The 6,601-nt window shown below is 43.0% G+C and overlaps 1 long non-coding RNA gene across 1 annotated transcript in view; it reads right to left on the bottom strand.

Moving 5' to 3' along the window:
- The window catches only part of LOC146045771 (uncharacterized), a 17,013-nt gene extending 12,054 nt beyond the window's left edge, over positions 1-4,959 (bottom strand). The window contains exons 1-3 of the long non-coding RNA XR_014465594.1: positions 4,918-4,959; positions 2,990-3,082; positions 1-93 (exon numbers count right to left, since the gene is read on the bottom strand). The exon at positions 1-93 is cut by the window's left edge and continues 87 nt beyond it. This is a non-coding gene — a long non-coding RNA (uncharacterized LOC146045771). The remainder of the gene's footprint in view (positions 94-2,989; positions 3,083-4,917) is intronic.
- Between the last annotated feature and the right edge of the window lie 1,642 nt (positions 4,960-6,601).

Raw genomic sequence — 6,601 nt, 5'->3', positions numbered from 1 at the left:
ATATGATGATGGCTAATAAGTGGATCACCCCAGCCACAATTAAGTAGATTGGTATTAGGGGTTGCACCAGGCACTTGTCCAAGTATATGGTACCTGTAGGAAAAGTGATTTATACAGAGGAATTAGTGCAGTTTTATATCATGAAATGTTATAAAGTGCATAAATACAACACAACATATAACTATATATTTAGCAGAATAATTAGTATTCACTTATTTGTATTATATATAAGAAGAGCAGTGCCTAACTGTCATTGCCAAGTGATTAATTATATTTATTGATAAAGACTGATTATTCATTTTATTCAGTGATACATTTCTTCCCCATTTTTTTAGTTCACTCATCTATCTGTCTTAATATATTCTGTAGAAATAATACATTTTAATTTCCTTCAGTCTGTAAATACCTTGTAAACCACGTTATGTGTCTTATTATTGCTGTCATCAAAATCCCGACAAGGGGGGCGTGGATCTCGGCGGTCGGGATTACGGCGCCGGGATTCCGACCGCCGGGATTTGAACTGCATCCCGTTCATGGGGATGTCCATAAAATGCAGGGCACTCCCCTGCTCTGGCCTGGTATCCGCCCCCACCCCCTCTGGAGGGGGCGGGTGCACAGACCATCCACCATCAGTACGGGGTCGAATTTGGCCTCTTCCGATTGAGTCTGAATTAGGCCCAAAATGTTTGAGAGAAGAGAGAAATCGAAATATGCTCATTTAAAAATAGTGAGAAATTGTGCAGTGATAAAAAATGTGCAGTACAAGGGGATATGAGTTCCATGAAACTGAAATAATAATTAAAATAAATGGTACTCTTTACCTAGAAGGGCGCCCATTGTGGTGATCGCGGGCATCGCGGGCAGTACATTAACGGCCGCGACGCGATGCCCGCGATCACCGCGATTTCCCATAGGGTTCAATGTTAAATTTTGTGCTGACCGCGATTTTACATTCAATGCTTCAATGGCCGCGATTTGGCCATAGGAATCAATGTTAAATGGGCTACAGAGCCCAAATAGGCACAATTAACCCTTAAATGTCCCCCCAAATTTGTAACGCCACCCCACGATCCACGCCAACCCGAAGCGTGGCGAGCGCAGCGGTACGCGTCCTCCGACCTTTTCATGCCCTACTATCCACGTCGGCGTGGAGTTGAGAACAGAATAGTGTGGCGAGCGCAGCGAGCCACCGAGCCTGAAGCGTGGCGAGCGCAGCGAGACCCGCGAGGGGACGCGGATACCTTCACAGTTATACGCGTCCCCTCGTGGGCTTCACAGGTGTCCGTGGCCACGCGGACACCTGTGAAGTCCGCGAAGGGACGCGTTTACCTGTGAAGGTATCCGCGTCCCCTCGCGGGGCTCGCTGCGCTCGCCACGCTTCAGGCTCGGTGGCTCGCTGCGCTCGCCACACTATTCTATTCTCAACTCCACGCCGACGTGGATAGTAGGGCATGAAAAGGTCGGAGGACGCGTACCGCCGCCCCTCGCGGGCTCGCTGCGCTCGTCACGCTTCGGGTTGGCGTGGATCGTGGGGTGGCGTTAAAAATTTGGGGGGACATTTAAGGGTTAATTGTGCCTATTTGGGCTCTGTAGCCCATTTAACATTGATTCCTATGGTAAAATCGCGGGCATTGAGGCATTTTACATGAAAATCGCGGTCAATCATCCTTTTTAACATTGTTCCCTATGGGAAAATCGCGGTCATCGCGGGCAGCCGATTTTTATGTACCCGCGATTTACCCGCGATGCCCGCGATGACCGCGATTTTTTACCCCCGACGCCCGCGATTCCAATCGCTGGCGCCCTTCTAGGTAAAGAGTACCAAATAAATAAATAAATAAGAAAAATATGAAAAAAATAATTGATTGATAGATTATGTAAATATGAAACTCTCTTATTTACTGTAAATTTAAATCTTAGTCACTGAAGGTTTGTGCACATAATTGGATTAATACCCTATGAGTTGTTTAATATCAGTAAGACTGGTTATATACTATATACTAGACATGTGCTCACAAAAAGGTACTGAAACATTCTGCAGAGATGAAGAATGTGCTAGACAAAGAGATGTGAATTTCCAAAAGGCGCAGAGAAAAAACCTGAAACAATATGATTGCATAGTAGGACTATTTCAAATTAGCTTCTAAAAATTTATAGATAATAGATAACTCTAGATGTATTAGAACCAGTATGAACTATAATGTTCCAGGTTTTAATATAGCTGTCACTAGGGTGGCCAATCCCAGGGCATTTTTTTTTTTATCCTAGGATTTAAAAATGCTCAATTACAGGATCGCCCAACCCGATGTATTATTTACATGGGGCTGGCCAGTGGTGACAGACAGCAGGTCCTGGCAAGTGATTGTTGCGGTGGAAGGGAGGGAGGCGGTTGGTGTTGCACCCAGAACTGGTGAGAGGTCATGGAGAGAGAGCTTTATGGAAAAAGTGGGAATGGGAGAAATAGAGGAGCAAGAGAGAGTGTCAGTGAGAATGGGAGGGGTGCAAGCAGGAGTGACAGAATGTCAGGGAGGAGAAAAAAAGAGGAGAGCAAGAGAGTGAGAGTGTCATGGAGAGAAAGGGGTAGACATAGGTGGAGAGAGAGAGTTTTATGGAGAGGGAGTGTCAGGGAATGAGAGAGGGGGAGAGAGTGAAGAGACAGAGGGTGTCAGAGAGAGAGGGAGTGAGAGAATGGGTGTCAGGGAGAGAAAGGGAGACAGGTAGTGACTGTCAGAGAGAGAGAGAAAAGAGAGAGAGTGGAAGTGTGTGGAAAAATCTGGAGAAAAGAAAGAGAGAGAGAGAGAGAGAGAGAGAGAGAGAGACTAGAGACAGAGAGAGGGGTGAGCGTGTTGTAAGATAGTGCTGAGAGAAAGAGGGGGCAAGGGGAAGAGAATTTGCCACCTATTGGGACTATGTGCTGTTTTTTGTCATGTTGCACGTGTTGTGTTTGTTTATTCTGTTATGCCACATACAGTATAGTATATCAGCATACCTCCAAAGAGAGCTAATGTGGTCCATACTGTACCTATTGTGATCATTGCAATGCTCATGAAGCCCCACAGCACCAAACTAAATATCTGAACTCCTGAAATACAATCAAATTAAGGCCATAGATCAATATACAACATAATCATTTTTCACAAATTGGATAAATAAATGTTAGAATCCATCTTGGAATTACCCCAGGCTTATATAAAGCTTTCAACAAAATAATCACTGCTGTGCCTTCTGGAATAGGAAGGCACAATCATAGAACGACAGAGTTCTTTGTATTTCTTACTTTCCAGTTTAAATAAAGTCAAAGGGGTAAATGCATACTTGCCTAATTTTGAAAACTAGTTTCAGGGAGATTTATGGTTGGAAGTAGAATTTTGCACAGCACCCCATTGAGAGGGCGTGTCATGCTCCACCCAAAGGGTGTGTCTAGTGCCATATATGGAGAGATTGTGAATGCACCTAGAAGCGTGGGTGTGTTTTACTACATCTTTTAAGGAATCAGGAATCTTTTAAAATTACATATCCAAATGTAGATGAGCCCCAAAGCAGTTAGTGAGAGCTACTATACTTGCTAAAAAGGAATCACTAGTACATGTCAGGGATTGTTCATCTATTGAGTTTTACACATGGTTCCATATAAATGGCCACAAGACATGCATGTAGCCAATGGGATCATTGTGTTATATCATCAACGATGGGAAATGGCGCTGATAATTCAATGTAAATGCATCTATCTCTCATTCCTTTTTTTCCCAAAAAATGTACAGCTACATAATGTGAGCTAGAGGTGAAATGAGGGAGATTTCTACTCTAATCAGTGAGAGAGGGAGATTGCTGCAATTTCAGGGAGTCTCCTGCAGAATGAAGGAGGGTAGGTAACTATGGGGAAATGTTATTGGATGGGAGAAGCAGGAAGGCCCTACCAGTGTAAAGATTGCCATTTTAAGAACTCAGGTATTCTTGCAAGGGGTCTTGCATCTTATTACAATAACCCAAAAGCTTAAACAGAAAACCATACTGTAGCATTTCAGTTATTCCTCAAGCTTCATGGTGGGTCAGGGTCATTGGGGCAGATGTATTAAGCCTGGCAAAGAGTTAAACTGGAGATGAAGTGGAAGGAGATAATGCACCAGCCAATCAACTCCTAACTGTCATATTTCAAACACAGCTGATTGACTGGTATGTTATCCCCTTCCACTTTATCTCCAGTTTATCTCTTTGCCAGGCTAAATACATCTGCCCCATTGTGTCTACATTGTAACTCTGCACATTATGTGGTTAATGGTGGCCTACCCTCTTGCATTTATAGGGAGTCTCCCGCTTTTGTAATCATCTCGCATAAGAGGTCCGCACCCCCCCCAGCCGGCACACGCACTGTCACAGGCTGGGACAAGGAATCACGCTGCTGCAGGGCAAGCGTGCAGCAGGAAGGAGACTCACTGAGCTGCTGTGCATACATTACCCACAGCAGCTCAGTGGGTGATGTTACACAAAGCTTCTGCCGATTAGCTGCCGGGCATTTTAAATTATGGCGGCCATAGGCAGACTGGACGCAGGGGGAGTCTCCCTGCCAGAGCCGCATCCAGTGCCTTGTGTGGAAGTTGTCCAATATAACTCTGCATGAAATTGCGTCAGTCTGAGTCTCTGCTATAGCTTTTAAAGACCTTTGTTTTCTTCAAGGTTTCAGGTGTTAGCTGAACCCAAAACGTTAAAGGAAATAAAGGCCCGGGTGCCTCCTCATGCAAGTGTGAATCTTGCTGCATATAGGAACCAAATAACGAGTGTCACTCCGGGACTTGAATACTCAGAAAAACAAAAGTGCTTTAATGTCTATGGCATTTTGGGCTCACGCCCGTCTTCAGGACACACAGGTACAAATAATAGTGCTCAAAACAAACGTATACTGTATAATGGCATACTTACAGAAATGTGGGACCTGACATGCTGCTCTGTTCTCCGTCTGGGGCCGCCAGTGACTGCTTCCAGTGTCTACCCGGAAGCATAGTTACCTACCCTCCTGCATTCTGCAGGAGACTCCCTGAAATAACAGCAATCTCCCTCTCTCATTAGTCTAGCAATCTCTCTCATTTCACCTAGCCCACATTACACTGTTACATTTTTGGGGAAAAAAGGAATGATAGATACATTTACATTGAATCCTCAGCACCATTTCCTAGCACTTTAGCAAGTATAGTATCTCTTACTAACTGCTTTGGGGATCATCTACATTTGGATATAAATAATTTTAAAAGATTCCTCTCAGATGTAGCAGTACACACCCATAGGTGCCACGTTCACAATTTATTTTCACAATATGTCCATATATGGAACTAGAAACGCCCTTTGGGGCGCTGTGCAAAATTTTACTACGAACTATAATCTCCCGGAAACTAGTTTTCAAAAGTAGGCAAGTATGCCCATAAGTGACATCTCAGGACTGCGGGTGAGGAGGGGGCATGTACTGGAGAACAAAATGCATTGCACATGACAAATCAATTCATAACATACATATTATTAGTGTACATGGCAATCGTTAAATCGCCATGCAATGTGACATACTGTATATGATTAGTGAAAAAAATGCAAACCCCGAGGGCCAAATGTAATAGGGTGAGAGTTTCAGAAAGTGAGAGATTTTGTGTGAGATTTTCCCATTTTTTTAAAGCAGCAATCATTTACATGGCAACATCAACATGGTTTTGCAGTGTAAATGATTGCCACTTTAAAACAAATAGGAAAACTCTCCCAAAATCTCTCACTTTCTGAAACTCTCACCCTATTACATTTGGCCCCGAGTTTAAAATACAAATAGTGATGTTCTTCTATTTACCATAATTAGTAACACCACTAGGTGGTGCTGTTGTGTTGCAAATTAAATATATTTTTTCAGCTTCAATAAATATTCTGCTATGTGAACACAATATATTGTGTTCACATAGCAGAATATACAATATGTCACATTGCATTGCAATTTAACGATTGCCATGTACACTAATAATTTGTATGTTATGAATTGATTTATCATGTGCAATGTATTTTGTTCTCCAGCACATGCCCCCTCCTCACCCGCAGTCCCGAGATGTCACTTTCGGCTAGATACCGGAAGCAGTCACTGGCGGCTCCGGATGGATGAAGGAGCAGCGTGTCAGGTCCCACGTTTCTGTAAGTATACTATTATATGAGTTTGTTTTGAGCACTATTATTTGTACCTGTGTGTCCTGAAGACAGGTGTGAGCCCAAAATGCCGTAGACATTAAATCACTTTTTCTGAGTATTCAAGTCCCAGAGGGACACTTGTTTCGTTATTTGGTTTATATATATATATATATATATATATATATATATATATATATATCCAGAGAAGTATATATCCAGAGAAGGGGATGTATGGCGCCACCTGTGCTTCTGGACTAATATACACCCTAGTAGGGTTATGATAGGTAACCTTTAGAAAAAAGGGGGGTAGTCAGCTGGCCTTTAAGGAAAACAGGGGTGTAAATACAAATAGCAGCAAATTGGATAAAGGAAATAGCGACTACCTATACCTATGCAAGAAATGTGTCCAGTTGTGAAATACAAAAGATTTTATTAAAGTACACAGTACTGG

This window comes from Crinia signifera, chromosome 11 (assembly GCF_055691185.1).
Source record: "Crinia signifera chromosome 11, ASM5569118v1, whole genome shotgun sequence".
Classification (NCBI taxonomy): Eukaryota; Metazoa; Chordata; class Amphibia; order Anura; family Myobatrachidae; genus Crinia; species Crinia signifera.
Note: the sequence above shows the minus strand (reverse complement) of the source record. Positions and strands in the feature narration are given on the sequence as shown.